Genomic DNA, 19,386 nt, shown 5'->3' with positions numbered 1-19,386 from the left:
CTAGTATAAGTGGTGCATGTTTTATCTTCACATGACCCCTTTTCAACCAAATGGTTACATCTTTTCAGTTAGTTGTGTTGAACCAGATTTTTCTAGTAATTTCCTTTTGTATGTGTAGGTTTGGACCTTTAACTCTCACTTCCTACATTTTTTAGAACATACTTTTCCTACTTCAATATATAACTTTTGTATTACTTTGCATCTATAATGGTACTAAAAAAAATTAAACATTTTTCCAAGCTAAGCAAAAAAAAGTGATCATTCTGACTACACTATTATATCAGTAGGGGAGGAATATTACATTGATGGATTCAGTCACCTTCAGATCCTCTCTATAACTGTGTCTCATAATGGGAAACTTCGATCAGATAGCATGTACTATCTAGACTGCTTCTACGAAATTGTCTCCTTCAAAAATAGTAGCAAAATGGTTTAAAGCTACTGCTGGGATACCTTTGCAAAAAGTTTTGGTAGTCAGGATATTTTGCACACATTTTCCTGTGGACCCTAAAGAAAATACCAAAGTAAAACAGCAGAAGCTTCTGGGGAGTACACTTCAAATTCACAACATCACCCAGGGGAAACATCTAGCTGTATGTATGTTGAAAAAAAATCCACTTTCTCCTGTTTATTCTCAGTGCATGTAGATGATTTTCCAAGAATTGAATATAAACCAAACCCAAAAATTATACTGGTATTGAGAAAATGTGAGTAGACTCTCTTAAATACCTAAAGATATCCAGAAAATTATTAAGCCCTAAACCACTATAAGCTGAAATGAGGCTGATGTGGCATCCAGCAATTAATTTATGAAACATTTAATTAAAAAAATTAATCTTCATTTCCTGGAAAACATGTCCTTGTTTGTATTAAGCATAACATTAACATCACCTTGTCAACAGGATAAAAATGAAAACAGATCAGGTGTAACAACCTGCAATATAATTTTATTCAATAAGTGAGTTCATTTGTTTTGTCAATACAAATATGGTGTATTGTTGCTAAATAATTTAATCATTTTTTGTATTATTATGTATAAAATCTTCTAGTGCCTTTGGGTGCCTTTTAACAAGCAGTAAAGTTGCCAAACAATTTATGAAAGAACCATACATGCATACCTGTAGGTGCATTGTCAACACTATAATTGCCCAAGTCAAATTCAATGCCATTGAATTCTTTTAGCAACTGCCTATCAGCTGTTTCCTTTTGGAAGCTTTGACATTTCCCTCTGTTATGTTCCATGAGGAAAACACAAAGCCACAAAGCAGCTTCTTTCCATGCATCTCACTGCCTTATCTTTGTGAAGCTGTGGCAAACAGAAAAAATTTCACCTCAAGTTTTCTGACATACCTTCAGAATCATATCCAAAACAGAAATTATTTTTAAAGTGACTATGCCGCAAACATATCAGTAAGAGATGTTTATTTGTCTAAAAGAAGAAAATTTCTCCAAACCTGAGAGATTGCAACATCCATGTTTTTGCCCTTCTCGAAATCTTCACATACCTTAATACTTTAAAATCTTTGGAAAATTTTAAACAATTTGAAAATCCTGTCTCTTTTCCAGAAGTTTGGTGTTTTTAAGTAACTAAAACTGGATTTTGGGGTGTTTGTCTGCTGGGCTTTTTGATCAAAGAAGTGAAAGGGCCTGGATACCCAATATGAAGAAAGGAGTGAAAAAAACAAAAAGGAAAAAAAAGAGAATAAGGTCATTTTCATTGCAGTTCAGTATTCTGCTGGTTCTGGACTCAGAATTAATATTTTAATATTTTTTTTCTTTCTCATTGGTGAGCAACTGCTTGATGATAGTTCATCCCTAAAGCATTGGTTTAACTTGGGGAACTGAATTAAAGGTGTATAAATAATAATGCTCTCTGCCCACTTGACCCACAACTGGTCCATTATAAATTCTGATTTGTACCTCCCAAATTCCATTTTGTCCAGGTAGTAAGTTAAAGTACTTGGAAACAGCATGGTTTTACACTACTGGCTTCAAAGTAGAAACAACTATGTTGCAAATTGCTTGCTTTTTAATGGCTTACTATTTAAAATTTGTATGTATATTATATAGTCTTTATTTAAGCAAAAAATGCCATTAGTTTGCAATGAGGAAAGAAACATAAAAGGAAATAGGAATCTGGACAGTGATAAATAGGCTGTTAATTGATTCCAGACGAAAGAAAAATTTGAACTCATCTGGTTAAAAACATGTTTGTATAGATATAATTAATGTTTTTGACAGAGTTATTTAAGCTCTGTTTTATTTGTTTGTTTGTTTGTTTGTTTTAAAACTAAAACATTAGTAGATCAGGTTGTAAGCCTTTTTTTTAATAATGAACCAAAACTGAAAAACAACCCAAGCTTCATGTTTGATCTAAATCATGAAATTCACATTTTGTCTATATTCCAATTTTGGTAAAACAACCTGCTGTTTCTCTAGAATTACTCCTTTTCTTCAACAACCACACCTACTTCGCTCTTTCTGCATGAACTTACCGCTACCAAAAGCACACCACTGTCTGGTAGCCTGTGACAGAGAAATATTGTAAAGGTATGGACACATGGCTAAATGTAACTGAATTAGAGCTACTGAACAAAGGGAGGGTCTACCTGTCCACTGTGACACTTTTAGCATGCCTCAAGTGAGGCTGAGCTAATGCATTTTATCTCACACCTAGGGCATGACAAAGGCAGGCGTAACCACTCCGTTATGGTCGTGTCAGCTCAGCTGTTAGCGTGCAAATAGTTGATCAGGGTAAGATGGGAGCATTTAGTCATAAATCCATAAACTTTGTTATGAAAATCTGAAAGAAAAACTGCTTTTAAAAAAAGGAAAGTAAACACAGAATTATAATTTGAAAGTCTTAAATCTGAATTATATTTTGCTGGCGTACAGATTAGTGTATGGATTGCTCAGTCACTTGCCAATCAGATAAATATGGCCTTTTTTACACCATACCCCATCCACATTCACACCTTTTTTAACATCTATATGGGGAAGAGAAGGAATGTGTACCTCTCAGCAGTATTGCTTATCTTACCTCTGTCTTCTATAAGCAGCCTCAATACTTTGAGAATAATAATAACCTTTGCCACAATATTTGAGGTTCTGTTGCACAGATTAAGTTCTAGAAAATGAAACCCTGCACTTTCTGAGGTCTCCTTTTTGGGTTTTAACTTGTTACTCAGCAGGTTTACTTTACTAAGGTATCGCCAGGGGCTACAGCCTATTAAAATATAAACAGACTGATGGAATAAATACAAATCAAATGTGAAAGCATAGCTGGAACCTCTGAGTATAAAACATGTGGCTGTTAAACTCGCTATAGATAATAGCATAAAACAAGACATGCTTGAGATGAAAAAAAGTCCTTAGGCGATGTAGCTACCACTATGTCGAAGGGAGAATGAAACAACTTTTCTGTTACACATGGTTATTGATCACTGAGGCAAAATTTCTGCAAACAGCATACATTCACTGCATTAACCTCACCTGCCCTACCTTTTACAAGCAGAACATTGACGTCTCTCAAAAGCACATAGTTTGACACTTGAAAGCTATGTAAGGCTTCAAAGGAAACATTGCACTGGAAAAGAGTATGGAAATAATATTAGAAAAAAGTCTGAAAACAAAATCAAAATATCTTTTCAAGACCAGTAAGATGTATACTGCATGGCTTTTCACTCCAGTTTTGATGATTTTGTTTTGTTAAATTTTGAATTTAGGTAGAATGGTATATGGAGTACCCTTGAATAAAAAGTAGCTTTTGACTTTAAACGTGGCTTAAAAATATGACTGCTGTCTCAAGAAGATAGTGCATATTTTATTGCTTACTTGGTGGCTTGCTATAAAATACCACAATTTTGAAAAGCATTTAATCATTAATGTATTAGATTTCTTGCTATGGTTTTGTAGGCTGCTAGACTTAGCACTAGTCATAATTATGTATCTAGTCTGCACATGAATATGGTGCACAAAAAGGGTGGATTAATACATATTAAGAGAGGGACTAGCTAGAGGAAGATAAAAAGAACAGTGATGGGGAGGCAAGAGGGCAGAGACGCTGAGTGGGACAGAGAGAGACAGAAATCACTTCAGAGGACCAGAACCAGCAGGATTCCAGGTCAGCAGAACTCACTGGGTCTAGCAATCTTCTCTCTTGAAGTGGATAAAATAAAAGGAAACAAACATCCTGGAAGGCAGATTCAATCCCCTAAACTGAGGATGTGGCTTTAAAATGTGTATTGTAATATGTTCAATTTTTAACAGGCCTCTGAAAGTCATACAGAGTTAAACCATGTTTCATCATCAGACATACCACTGGAATTTTTGTGGTTAATTAACAGGTGGTATTACCAGAGGAAAAGTTTTAGAGGTATTTTTTTACCCTAAGCAAGCCAGAAATATTGACATAAGGTATATTTTATATGGTTTTGCTAGATACTTAAAAAAATATTGTTAGTATATGTTACTAAAAAGAAATAATTTAAAGCACACTCATATTTTCTTTGTAAAAATAAAAATCACAAAATGGTTCTAAAGATGACTGATAAAATAGAAGTGAAATGCTTTCTACTTCCTAGGTTTATTATATTCACATTTACCAAAAAAAAAATCAGTTTCCTATAGCTCCTTAGCTACTGTGTCATCCATACTTTTCAAACTATAAACCAATCTGCTTTCCATATTGTTCAGGAACATGATTGTGAAAAAAGCTTACAGGTTAAATTAATCATTAAGAAAAGAAAGACATTTAAGTAGCACTTAAATAACAGTTGCCAAATATTATTCTTCTGAAATATCTTTTCAACAATTTAAATTATACATATTAATCATTCATTCGTATTCACCAAAATGGGTAACATTATATGACTTAAAAATTTTCAGGGAACACTTCTTACCTCATCTGTTATTTCCTATTCTCTCGTATTATGCAAAGAACACACAAAGATTCTGGTTAATTTTCTGCAGGTTTTTCTTTAGGCAAATTATGTATTGAAATCAATGCGAGGTTTTCTCAAAGAAGGGATTAATTTCAAGGCTGAACATATGACTTAAATGGACTCCACTCTCAGTTGCTACAAAGTAGTGTTTTCCAACAACTGAATTTGATTTGCTATAAAACTACCCTGGCTTTGTTTTTTTGTTTTGTTTTATTTTAGTTCGGACCATCAAGAATATATCATACTCAATTAATTTGATCTGACAATTGTATATTTATACTTGCATAGGCAATTTTTAATTACGCAAATTATCCCAAAAGAGATGTATGCATACAGTAAAGCCTTTTGGGCCAAATAAAGTTTTACTCAGCAACGTGAAATTCTCTTGATCTTTTAGAGCAGAATCTTTACTTTAGAAGGCAAGCCTCATTGACAATCAGCTATAGAATTTAGCTAACCCATTTGAGTGCCTCTGTAACAAAGAAATCAAAAGACTTTTAAATTCCTCCTTTATCTTCATCTTTTTGAGTATAGCACCGAGGGAACAGTCCTTTAGTGATGCTATCATTTGTTTAATAAATATTTCAAGGTGTCTTATATCAGATATTCTAGCTGATTCCATAGAGTGGCTTTCATAGTTCTCAAAAGCAGTCTATATTTTTCTCTTATGAAGAAGTGTACCATAACACTTCAATACTTCACCTTTGGTCGTAATTAATTTCAACTGTTTTAGTGTAAGACATTTATTTTATCTGTCCCTCTTCCCTCCATGCCCAAACAAATTGAAACAATCAATCAAATAAAACAAAAAGGAAAGAAACTTTAACAAGACATTAGTGACAGTCATATTTAGTTTATACATTGCAATCAGATTGAAATTACTGTAAATAGATATTTTTAAAAGTATAATCAAACTGTAATAAAACAAATACTCTGAGTAAAAAGGAAGTAATTGACAGATTCATGGTCAATGGTAATGTTGTGAGTCCTCTAATCAGATTACAGCTACTGTAAGGGTGGACCCCGTCAAATCACATAATTATCTTCCCAGGATCAAGGGCTTTCAAAATCCATTTGTTACAAACATGTTGTGGTGTCATAATCACACTTATTTGTTTTTATTGTATTTATGCTAGGCTGTGTACAAGGGTGTTACAGATATTTATTGTCTTAGAAGAGTGTGATTAGTGGGATGAGATGTGAAAACAAAATGCATTTCCCTGTTTGTGCTAAAACTAAAAGCAGGTTGAATTCACTAAATTTCAGTCGGTGACATATAAATCAGTATTTTCTGGCAGAATGATATAAGGTGAATCTTCAAATAAAACCGATTTCATGGTCTTGAGTCATAAGTCTCCCTTTGAAAATATGTGATATTAATTAGACATTCATCAATAATTTATTATGTTGTTATCAGAAGGCATAAACAGTACAAAATCAAAGTAAAGTACAATGTTACCTAATAGAATAATACATTAGCAAAAATGGGAAAACAAATTTCTGGTATATATTAAGTTACAAGCAGTACACATCTCTCTATGCTGACTTGTTTTTATTGATGAAGGAGGACAGAAATATATTGTGTTGTTAGGGTTTAAATTCCCCCAAGATCTACCACTATGGACCAAGCTTCAAACAAGGGTGCCATCTGATCACATGAAATAGCTAATCTCTGAATGCACATGTATCCTGAAGACATATTCAGAAAATGTACTAAGCCATCAGGGAAAGCCTCCCCAGAAATTTTTGCTAAATAATTTGGTTTTAATTTGTTATGAGCAATCTGAGCTCTCTGGGTCTTTCAGTTCCTTAGTCTTAACTATGCTGAAATGATCTTTTGCATGTGGGGGATACTGGAACACAAATAATTTGGAGAGTTTCCTTAAAATTGTTTGGAAAACTTTCTTGCTGGTCTTCAGCTTTGCTGTGTTATTAACATTGTGAGGTTTTTGTTCCTCCCCAGTTTAGCCTTTCTTAGAAAAGGAAAGTCTATATGTTCTTAATGCCAGTGGAATTATTTAAGTAAGGAATTTTGAACTCAGATGTGAAAACCTAGGGAAAGAAAGAATTTATAGTCCCCAAAAGAAAATAGGAATTATAGCTGTTTTCTTTACTGTGAGACACTTTCTCTTAGGTCCCAGTTTAGCAGAACACTGGAACATAAGAGAAGGCATTATTTCAAGGAAAGAAATAGTTCTAACTCACTTCAATGGGAATATTCCTGTGCTAAGGAATCACATGAATTTAAATATCTTACTGGATCAGACTTCTAGGTTTTGGAATTTTCATTGGCTGGATGGGGACTTGCTATTGAGTCATTGTTTTTACTACTATGGCAATAAAATTTGAAACCTCCCTGAACAGACTCAGATGGGAAGTTCCAGACTAAAAATGGAAATGTGTGAGATTCAGTTATTGTTCATGCATTTTCCTCACACTCACAGCTTAAGTCTAGCAAGCAGTTTTGCAGACCTTTTCCCTAAACACACTTCTAATTGTGTATAAGCATTTATATGGATGGTCCCAAGTTATCACAATTTTAAATTTATAAACTAAGAATAAAAAATTTCTACTGAAAGAAAAAGCATCTGGTAACTCTGGTTGTATTTTGGAGGTGTGGTATATTTTGAAGGGTGTAGTAACTTTCTTAACATAGATTTGATTAGACACTCCTTCCAGTGGCAATGGGTTCTGCATTTCCTCTGTCTCCCTGTTATTTCTCAGACATAACCCAAAACTACATTTGAACACATGACTGAGGATCAGTTGAAGATTTATTGTTAATTGGGTATATATTTGAGCTTGAACTATAATGTGTTAACTTAAACCTCTTTCCTTGAGGTTCTTTTGACATCTTTGACATTGCAATCATGTACAAGAGCCCTTTAAAATAGAAATTTGGTACTCTTCATAATGAAATTTACGGGTTTTGAAGTTCCAGGAGGATATGCAGGGATAAGAGTGCTTTGTGATTTGTAAGAATATAATATCTTGGATGGGGCAGAAAGTATGTTCATATCTGAAAAGCATCTTCACAATGGCCTCTTTGGTAAGACTTTTAATGGGAGGGGGTCCTTTTGGTTGCCTCATTCAAAGAACCAGCCCTGCAGTTAGGGTAAGTTTGTTAATGTATCTGGTGTTAGAAAACATCATCTGCTGGATCTGCTATGAGCAGAGTGGTTTGACTGCACAATCTCCAGAGGTCCTTTCCAACCTCAACAGTTCCCTGCACGCACAAGTCAAAACTGAAATCACAGTCACCTTGAAGTTGGGGGTATCAGTGATCTTCAGGTACTGATTTGTCCTGTTCAGAAGACTAAAGGCTGCCTTTGCTGTATGATGAGGACAAAAAGGATTGTTTTGCACTGGGTTTTCTCTTACTGGTATTATTTAATTCTGTGTGAGTCCACTGATGGACAGGAGGGAAGACACTTCCCTGGCAGACAGGAGGGCCAACAGTGTCCTGGGGGCATCAGGCAAAGCATCACCGTCCAGTTGAGGGAGGGGATTGTCCCGCTCTGCTCTGCACTGGGGCGGCCTCACCTTGAATATTGAGTGCAGTTTAGGCACCACAATATAAGAAAGGTATTTGACTCAATGTCCAAAGGAGGGCAATGGAAATGGTAAAGGGCCTTGAGGGGAAGCTGTATGAGGAGCAGCTGAGGTCACTTGGTGTGTTCAACCTGGAGAAGAGGAGACTGAGGAGAGACCTCATTGCAGCCTACAACTTCCTTTTGAGGGATTGAGGGGGGACAAGCTGTGGTGACCAGTGACAGGACTCAAGGGAATGGCCTGAAATTGTGTCAGGGGAGGTTTAGGTCAGGTGTTAGAAAAAGGTTCTTCACCCAGAGGGTGGTTGGGCACAGGAACAGGCTACTCATGATAAGAGCCACAGCAGCAAGGCTGACAGCATTCAAGAAGTGTTTGGACGATACTGTCAGGCACATGCTGTGACTCTTGGGGATGATCCTGTGCAGGGCTAAGGGTTGAACTTGATGATCCTTGTGGGTCCCTTCCAACTCAGCATATTGTGTGATTCTGGGATCTAACTCTGCCTGTTGCAAAACACAGCCACATGCTAACATTCTTGATATCCAGGTCAATATACAACTGTTACAAATAGTAGCTGAACAGTACATAATCCATCCCATTCAGGCTCAAGAACCAGATTTAATAGAGTAGTTAGATTTTATAAGCACTTGAAATAGCAGCTGGTTAGTAAAACCCAATAAAACAGAGGTTTTACGGCAATAGAATATATGTGTATCTATTACACAACTAATCATGTCTGAATTTGTTTTTAACAATCTGTTAGTATTTACTGATTGTAGTGTCCAATAACTGTCTGGTTAAATTAATAACTGGAAAACTTAATTTGAGGTGTCACTGTTTCTCTTTCAAAGTGTCTCTCATTCAACTGCCTAACATATCCAAGAAAAATTAAATAAAAAGTCCAATATATACAAAACATATATTGTAAAAAAAAAAAAAAAGCAAGCTGCTGAAGCACATTTATTGAATGAAATTGTTTGGTTTCATTCTAGTAATCATGCTCTGTGAGACAACCACAAAATATTTCTTACCATGTAAGCTGGAGCCACAACTCTCAGGCTGACGGTTCATTGCATTTGTTTCTACATGTATGGAAAAGAGAAAAATGACATTGTAAAAAAATGACTGGATATTGTACTCAAACAAAGAATCATGACTACATTATCTGTTCCTACTGGTTTCCTTTGCCACAAACTTTATGATATTTGAATAGTGTTCAGCATAGGGGAGAAGAAGGAGACATAAGGTTTCCACAGAACAGTTTATCTAAATAGGCTGTCAGTGACACACAGCTTAAATGTTTATGTGTGAAATTGTTTTATAGGGTGCAGAGAGAGCGTTTTGTTCCAGTGCACACACTTTTGCTTTCAGTACTTTTCAATGGGAAAAATTACTTGTTCGTAACTGCTACTAGAACTTGTTTACTGTGTGAAGTCAGAAACCAGGGTCCTTCTGAACCCAGTGTGGAAGTGAGGAACAGAGGGCTCCTGCAGTCTCCTGAGTGACATTGAAAGTTTCATACCATTCAGATAGTGAATACAGATTATAATATAGCCCAATTGTCTTCAGTGGTTAATAGTAAACATTCCTTAAGTAGCTAATATTAAGCATGTTTGAATTTGTTACAGACTTAGAATCCAAAACTGTAATGAAGTACTTAAACCATGGCAGAGCTAGACTCATTTAGATTGTCCTTTTGGCTGCAAGGTAAATGTAGCAGTTTAGATACCATTCAGGAACTGATTTCTGTTGCAGAAAGTTTGGTAAGCTGAGACAGAAATGTTTGTGACTGACTATTTGTCTTGGTTCTTTCTCAGAGTATGATGCTTCCAGTGTATAAAAATCTTTTCACTGTGAGAGTATTGTTTGATTCATAGAGCCGTAATGGAGGGAAACAGTCACTTTAGGAATGAAAAGAAACACATGACTCCCTAAATACATGTCCAAATGTATATCTAGTCACCCAAATACTGAGCTTGAATTCTATATACTAATGTACATATAACAAGTGTGTTCTATATCATGTTGTATTGAATCCATTAAAAGTTTTCCCTTAAAAGTTTTGAAGATTAAATGGAAGCTAAAATATGCTCTTTTCAATATTTTTGCACATAATTTTAAATGTAATAGTAACAGAATTTTATCATTACAAGCAACATGATTCTAATCTCTGTGAGGTTAGAAGAACCTGCCTGGTGAGTTGACTTTCTGGTTTGGTGTGGTTTTTTTGGTGTGTGTTTTGTTTTGTTGTTTGGTTTTTTTTCCTTAACATCTCTCTACAGGCTCAGCAGTTAAAAAGCAGTTCAATTAAACTTCTTTGTTTTCAATTTAAAATAGATCTACTTGTACTACAGTGCTTCATGTGGAAGCCTTATGTTTCTGGAGGAGCTGGTTTTGGACTTTTAAATAGTCAAGAAAAATAGTGAGAGAGCACTTGTGAAGTTAAGCAGTGTTCAGAATATAAAATTGTGTTCTACAATCAGATGTCATTAAAATTCATCTATGTCTGAGTTACCATTGTTCTAGAGATGTTTTCTTTATATATTAACATATGTCATACGTGAAGATAAAGTAAGACCATAAGCCTTTTATTTCAGTGCTTAAAAATAGTCTTAGGTAGAGCAGAGGCTCCCAAATCAATGAAAACAATCAAGGATGTCATGCTGTGATGACTGTCTGGTCTTAATAGCACCTGTAATAAGATACTGAGTCCTGCCTATGGGCTTAACTGCTAATATATATATCTATCTATATAAACATATATATATATATATATATATCAAGAAAAATAAATAGAATAGATACATACAGAGGAATCCAGACCACTGGATTTGCCTCTTAGACTTACACTGTCTCCACTAAAACACTTGATATGTAGAAGACATGTTGCAATCTCTTACATAAAGCACTTCCTATAACTGTCTTTTAATGGCTAATAAAGCTATGTGAAACTTGTATCCCCTTGGTTCTGCAAAATAACTTTGCATTTTTCTTGTCATAACAAGATGTTGCTGTGCATTTCTCTTTGGTCAGGACTGAAAGTTTAGCAACTATAATGAATACTGCAGCTAAAATATATAATTTAATAGATGAGGAATAACTGACTGTCAATCTTCATATTCTTTATGTTATTAACTGAAGTATGTCATTTATATTTAATTTCTACTTTTTGCAGGAATTGCACTCAAATAGTTCTCAAAAGGTATTTCCCCATCAAGAAATAATTTTCTGAATATTAATAATGTAAAAAACCTGTAGAACACTAGACAAGTTATATGGCAAGTTTAATAACCACTTTAAGACATAATCTCAAGCACAGGCTTGCCAATCAAGATACAAAAATGTCACAGCTTCTAGCATAGCCACCTTAGGAATTTTAACCTGATGTTTACACAATTTGAAATGAAACCCAAATTGTGTCCTTGTTGCAGAGAGGGGTCAGAATTGTAGAGCTGTGTGGATGTGGTTGCTGTTCTATACCCCACCATGTCATTGCTGGGGGGGAATTTTTTGGGGAGGAAGAAAATTGTGAGTACACACTAGAAGTGTGCCATTTTGTTCTGTCTCCTCCTTGGGGAAGTTTCTGGGACTAGCCTTTCTGGGACTGTCCTTCTCCTACCACCACCCCTCCCTTCCCATCCCTCCAGAAGAACACAGCTCCAAACTGCAAACACAGCTGAGCCCCGCAGAGTATGTGTCTGCCACGATGTGGGTGCAGGATGCAGCCACAAGGAATGGAGTGGCAGAGGTGAGCCTGAGCCCAGCTTGAGTCTGACCCAAGACAAAGGATTCAAGCTGTGCCATGGCTGCCAAGATGAAAGGTGCCAGGAAGAGCTGGCTGGAGCTGAGCAGGGCTGAGCTGGTCAGGGTGGCATAGCATGGACTGTCCAGTTGTTGTGGGTTTGTCCATCATTGTTTTTCCTTGTCTTGATCTTGGGGAAGGAGAATGCTGGCTATGGAAACATCCACCATCTTGTCTTTGTCTCAGCAGCCACGTGAAACTGAGTTGAGGTGGTGAGCACATCTTTGCGTGTAAATCACACTCTCTTCTGTATGCTTTTGTAATTAGTATTGTTGCAGTTACTGTTCACTTCTCATCCCATTGCTCTTTGTTTTCAGCAAATTGTTATCTCAACCCTCTTTCACCTGAGATAGTAGGGGCAAGGAAGAGGTGGGGGCAAGATTTGTTTGGAGTTTAATTTCCAGCTGGTTTTAAACCACCATAAGTTGATCCTATGAAAGGTAGAGGAAAATCATAGACAAATAATTTAATTTTTCCTATTTGAAATATAATTCTAAAGCTAATATCTATTCTCATGACCTCACAACCTGAAGAAAGGAAATGCAGGGAAAATAGAAGTTTTATTTAGTAGATATTCCACCCACTGTGCATCCCTTTGTGGCTGTCAGTGTAGGAGGGCTGCAGAGCTAATGCTGCATAGTTCTACTAAGGATGGTTGGGTTTTTTATTCAGGTATTCCACTTTGATGATCCTTATGGGTCCCTTACAACTTAAGATATTCTATGATTCACTGCCAGGCTTGTCTTTTAGTGTATTCTGTAATATATTTGTAATTCATTCATCCTTGACTGCATTTTTTTTCTTAAAGGAGGCTTTTGAATTTCAGTAACATTTGCCTGAAATCTGGAAAGTTTGGTTGCCAGCATAAGACCCCACATTCAAGTCATTATCAGTCTACACAGTTTAGTTGTATTTAAGACTCCAAGAATTCAACCACACGGACTTTTGCAGAGCCTTCAGTTCTTTAATACCTTGAATTTTCTTAAAGAGAATACCCTACATGCATTCCCAAGAGACTTCTTTTAATTTAGTGAGAAAACAAGCATTTTGGCAAAAGGTTTAACAGCAGTAACATATAACCAAGGAGAAGCATTTTTCTAAATCACACAGAAAACACCAATCATACAACTTAGTAAAAACACAACCCACCAGTTTTAAGTTACCCACAAGAGAAAGAGAAGAGCAAAGGAAGAAATGAGATTAAAAGAAGAAGGGAGTAAAGAAAGAGAGAAAAGAAAAAAAAGAGAAAAAAAAGTTATTTCCAAGGGTCACATGGTGGCAGATCCTGAGAGAGAAAAGCAGGCCAAACAAAATGGAGCCTCTCTGTGACTCTGGCCATTGTGACTGCCCCTCCCATGCAGGACAATGAGTTCACTGACCTCTCAGTGCCCTCCCAGTGCCCTCCCAGTTGCAATGCGTGGTGCTGTAGCCCATCAGAGGCTGCAGAGCCATGAAGTGAGTGGGCTGCCAGGCAGCCCTTCTTTGATTGACAGGTTCTTGTCACATGTCATATGCCTTCCTTCCCATATCAGAGACCTGGCCATGTGAGTTCCATTCTGAAGGCTTGGCCTCTCCCATACGCAGGCAGAGTGGGTTCATCGGACACAATAAGAAAGTTGGTGAGATATGAATCCAGCCTCTCACATTCAGACAGCCACTGAAAGTAGGTGACAGAAACTGAGTCGTGAGCATCTTTGTGGATACCTCTTAAAAGCACCTATATTCTTCTAGGAGCTAAGGAAAAATGTATGTCCTTCAGGGAAAAACCATGATTCTTGTAGAGTGGAAATATTAACTTCTTTATTTACTCTTGCTCTATGTTACAGTATTTTTACTTTTTCTTAAAAAGTTACTAGAATTCTAGGGAAGATAAACACCAAATGTTATTCTTTTCCAGAACCCACCCATGTTTGAATTACATTTCATTTTACATCTAAAATGAAAGTATTGAGGGATGTAGGAATGAGATTTTTTGAGAAATTTTAGAGAACAAGTCCCTATTTTAGAACTAAATGATATCAAACCACTCAAGATAAAAATCACTTGCAAAGTTAGGATACTGAAAGCTGAAGCTAAATTGTTTTATGAATAGGATAGGTTCATATTTATTGCTATCAAGCACACTGAGTGTGCTGGTTTAAAGGCAAACCAGCAGGGGAAATGAACTCACCACGAGAGATATTATAAGTCAGAGCTAAAATCTAATAATAATATTACAATAAATACACTAGCACAAAAGGGAAAATTGCTTTCAACTCACAAAAACCCAGCAGTATGACCCAGTGTCCTGGGGCACAAACCCAAGGGGGTTTGTTTGCCCTTGTGCTGAGACCCCCTGTGGCTCCCCCAAGTCCAGAGCAAAAGGAAAAGAAAAACTTCTTGGTGCAGGCGAGGGCTGTAGTCTGGCCAAAACCGGTGATCTCCTCCTGTTGAGGTCCTGCTGCTTCTCTGGATCTGACAAGAAGTCCCTGAGGTCTCCTTACCCACTACTTATGTACCCTCAGGGAGCACTCAGTCCCTCCCCCTGGGCGGGAACTCACACAATGGGTGATTAACTCTGGGAGCCAGGGGGTATTGTTGAACTGTTGATGGCCCATTAGCAGCTCCGCCCCCCCTCAGGCTGGGTGTGAAGGTGAGAATGACTCCCTGGGCAGCTGCTGCTAATGGCCCATTGTCCTTGGGGAATGAATAGAAGGGGTGGAATACACAGCTTTGATCACCCACACACAGTGTTAACTGGTCCCTCCCGCTGAACCAGGACACTGAGAAATGGCACATAGAAACTGCTAGTATCTGTTATTTATAAGTTTATATACACTCATTTTCAGATTTTTTCCTGTATAACTCTACCTTTTGGTGTCAGGCATATATTTTTGACATATTTTATTTTTCTGAGATAAGTTTTAAGTACACATTTACAGTCTGACCGGGACTCTGAATCATCTTAGTGTTTATTTTAAGCCAGAGCATGACTAAAACCTCTTAACCAATACTTTCACACTTGCAGAAAAAGGTGATACAGGGATAGATATACTCTGGACATAAGTGTTCCTGGGTGAGCTACTTTCATCATTGATTCTTTTTAGGCAGGAGCTTGAATTTTGCTCTAGTAATCGATATGTTGATTGTAGCATCATTCACTGATTTAATGGAGGTGAGAATAAAAAGTCCACTGAATTTTAAAATTTACCATTTAGTCATTATTATAGCTGAAAAAGTAGTGATTATTTGAAGGAAGCAACTACTGTTGCTCACTATAAGGTCAAACTATTACAGTCTTTTTGACTTTAAGAACACATGATTAAAATAACAAGCTTGAAATAGCCAAGACCAATTTTTGAAAGAATATATTCCTTATATATGTACCCATAATATACTAATATGAATTTTTAACAGCTGGAATTTTCCACCACTAAAACATGGAGATGAAAAAAAAACCCCGACTTGTATAAAAATAAAACTTGCTATAAAAGGAACTCTAAGGTAGAGTACAGTTGAAATGATTTAACAAATTAGATTATTTTAGCTCATTGCTGTGCCAAAAATTAATACATAGAACAATTCTTTGCTACGTATTAGCAAAGTATTTTTAGATACAATAGCATCCTCTACAATGGTATCTTAAGCCAATAAGGAGTTTTGTGTCATCTAATTAATTACCTAAGAACAAAATACAACACCCTAACCAAATCATTTGACACTTCTCAACATTGACGTTTCTAGACCTTTTCCTTTTGATTGTGTTGAAGTTATCACTTGTGCCTAGAAATATTTTAGTTTTCTTGGTACAAATGGTGTTCTGAGGTCTGAAAAGGACTAAAAGACCAAGTGTATTCTTTTGTTCACATTTCTGGGGAAGTGCAATCCATGAGACACTCAGGAAGTTTGTGGAACACAACCTGTTCACTTCTTTCTCTCAGAGCTATAGCAGTTGGTGCTGCTGTTATTGTATAACAGCCTGGTGTTTAGGGACCTCTATCATAACATAAATAATGACATCTGGTTATTTCTGCTCATTTATCCCACCTTGTTTTACTATTAGAATGACTGTCTTAACAACTTGACCTCAGTGTGTTCTCTGGTGAAGAACTCACATTAACCATTTATGGAATAAAATTCTCTTCTAATAGTAAATTGTGACAGGTTAAGGTTCAAGGATTGCCGGTGATAGTATCTGATTGCAAAAAACATTTTTAAAGCAATATACAGGCAAGCTTTAATCCCAATAAAATTACTCAGCATGCAGAGAGTATGGCTCTTACCCCTCAGGGATCCTTTTGGGGAAGAAGACAGATTCAGCCCACTGCCTGATCCCAACAGTTATGATTGAGTCTTCCATAAATTTCCCCCATTCTCAACTTACTTTTATACTATTTCTTTATGCTTAGGTGAAGCCTGAGTGACTCTAGTCATATGTACCTTTGTTACTGGTCGGTGTAAAATTCCTCTCTTTGGTCTTGAAAATGTAGTCAATAAAATACAAAGCACATGCTCAGTTGAGATGGCATCCCCTTGTGTGTGTGTGGCTTGGCTTCGTGAACGAAGATTTGGGAAGGGCTGTCCCCATGTGGGTGTGCCCTTCCAGCCTGCGCAGTGGATTTTTTAGGTGAGGCTCAGCGTGCACAGAACTGGCCCCACCGTTTAAGTCCTGAGGTTCATCTGCCATGGCCGAGCGAGCTTGGACAATGACAGTGAAGTACTCAGGACTAGAACCTACAGCACCCGGCATTTCCCATGAGGTCTCCCGTCCAAGTACTAATCCAGGGCTGACCCTGCTTAGCTTCCGAGATCTGACGGGATCGGATGTCAGGGAGGCATTTAACTGCCTACTTCACTGGCACTGTCCAACACACACATGCTCAGTGAGGGATGATCATACCTCAGAGGTGGGTAACTTTGGGATGGAGATATGCATTAATGTTGCAATTAGGTTATAGTGAACCAAGTTCATCCGAGGAGAGCAATTTTGCTACAGCTGCTGGCTCGGTAGCAGGACATGTTCTCCTCTCTCCCTTTGTTGGCAGGTGCTATGTGGTTTATCAGCTGCACAGTACTATTGAGTTCCCCTTCCTGCAAGGATTTCCACGGAGCCTGACCATGGTGTTTGCACTCTGCTCCACCTTCTGTTCCATCTCCCTTAGCAGGTGCTTATTGTTACAGATTGTGTGTATGGGAAATCATCATGGAAGAGGTTTTGAGCATGCCACCCACATTCCATCCAGAGAACAGCACCTGCATTTTACCCTATAATTTCCATGTTGTTACAGCTTCTGCTAGGATGTGAATATTACTTCTCAGTTTCCTCTAAGTTTTGCCCCAGCCATCTTTCCACATTAATCTATATCTGCATCCACTGATGAATCCTTCATCTACCATCTCTCTGTTTTTTTCTGCCATGTGGTACAGCCTCAGCAAGGCACTCTTTGACACTGCTGAGGCATCTGTGGGGCATTAGGTACATACTTAATTTAGTGTGCTGGTGATTCACAAAGCATCTTCAATTTTGAGACAAATTTCTTTGTCCATGGAGTACCTACTCCAATTATGTTTTGATGTTCATTACATTTACATGGTAGATCAGGCCTTGAAAATGCATAATTTCAGATATAAAAATGATTATTGATATAAGACAGTTCACCTTATTACTTCATTTTTACATGGGAATTAGCTGTAAAATAGCCAAAAATTACAATTTTTACATAATTGACAGTGTAGTCTCACTAAAGAGTTAAAGAAAAGGGATCAGATTTAGACACAGAATCCAAAAGTTACTAATTTTCCTTTGAAATATGTACAGGTAACTGGAAAATACGGACATTCCTGCTTTTATTAATGCAGTGATAGCATAGAATTTGGTTTTTTTCTATTTCCTTTCTTAAACATAAACCAAATTGTCAATTAAGTGACATCTAAATGGTTTCTGGAATTTAATTTCAATTAAGTTTAATGCAAACTTATTTTTAGTCTAAATAAATCCTCAGTCTTCTTAGTAGAACAGGTGATTTGTAAGAAATAGAAATTGTGTATATGAGTCAGTGAAATGGGTTTAATGTGTTGAACTTTCACGGGCCCCCATACATATGCAGTTCATAAATGGTCTGCAATAACTCTTCTCAATTCTTCATTATCTCTTACTGCTCCTGATACCACTTCCAATGATAAACTTCAACAAGCTTCTCGTTAGATCTCTTTATAAAATGTGATAATTTTCTCTTAAAGCCTCACATTGGAAGAACCTTTTAGCTTGATTCAGTAAAGCATTTCTTCAGCTGTCTGAAAGAACGTAGTTGCACTGACTATTCTCTTTCTTCACCAGAACATATTAAATATTAATTTTTTTTTATTTATAACCATTTGGAACAATTGTAAGTCTATACCATAATTAAAGAGTTAGATGGTATTTATATTGGAAATATTTTCATAAATTATCATGTGCCTAAGTTAAGCACATTAACAAAATTCATGTATTTTAGAGAACTCATTCTGATATATGTATTAAAACTAAATCAGACCATGCTGTTTAGTTTAAGTTATACATAGATTTTCCTTTTCATTATTCAGATACAGGCCTGTAGTTTGTCAGATTTTTTTTTCCTCAACTTACTTTCTACCCTCCATCTTTAACATAATCTTTTCATTTTCAACTGTGCTTTTTAACAATGTGTGAATACTTGTCAGAAAACACATGATTGAGTTAATGCATACATACACATTTTCTTAAAAATAAAATACTTTTTTCACTTGTTTTTAGTAGTTCTAAATAGTTCTTGAGAATATTGATTTTTATGCCAACATTTTCCCAGAAGTTAGCCGATTTTAATATTTGAGCACTATTTATTTTCTCTTGTAAAATTACCTAATTACCATTTTTCCAAGCTAATAAGACTTTTTAAATTATTCTTGAATATGCTATGCCATTATTATCTTGCATTGCACAAACCAAGAATACACTACGTAGAATTTTAGTATATGTTTCATCATTTTATTTATCACAATAACTTGAGTATTAAAACAATAAGATAGTAATACTTCAGAGATCCCTTTGAGGTTTTAAATTGTTAGTGCTGTAGAAACAGTGCTGTGAAATGA

The sequence above is a fragment of the Pithys albifrons genome, chromosome 3 (assembly GCF_047495875.1).
Source record: "Pithys albifrons albifrons isolate INPA30051 chromosome 3, PitAlb_v1, whole genome shotgun sequence".
NCBI classification, from domain to species: Eukaryota; Metazoa; Chordata; class Aves; order Passeriformes; family Thamnophilidae; genus Pithys; species Pithys albifrons.
The sequence above is the reverse complement of the archived record's forward strand: the minus strand, read 5'-3'. Positions refer to the sequence as shown.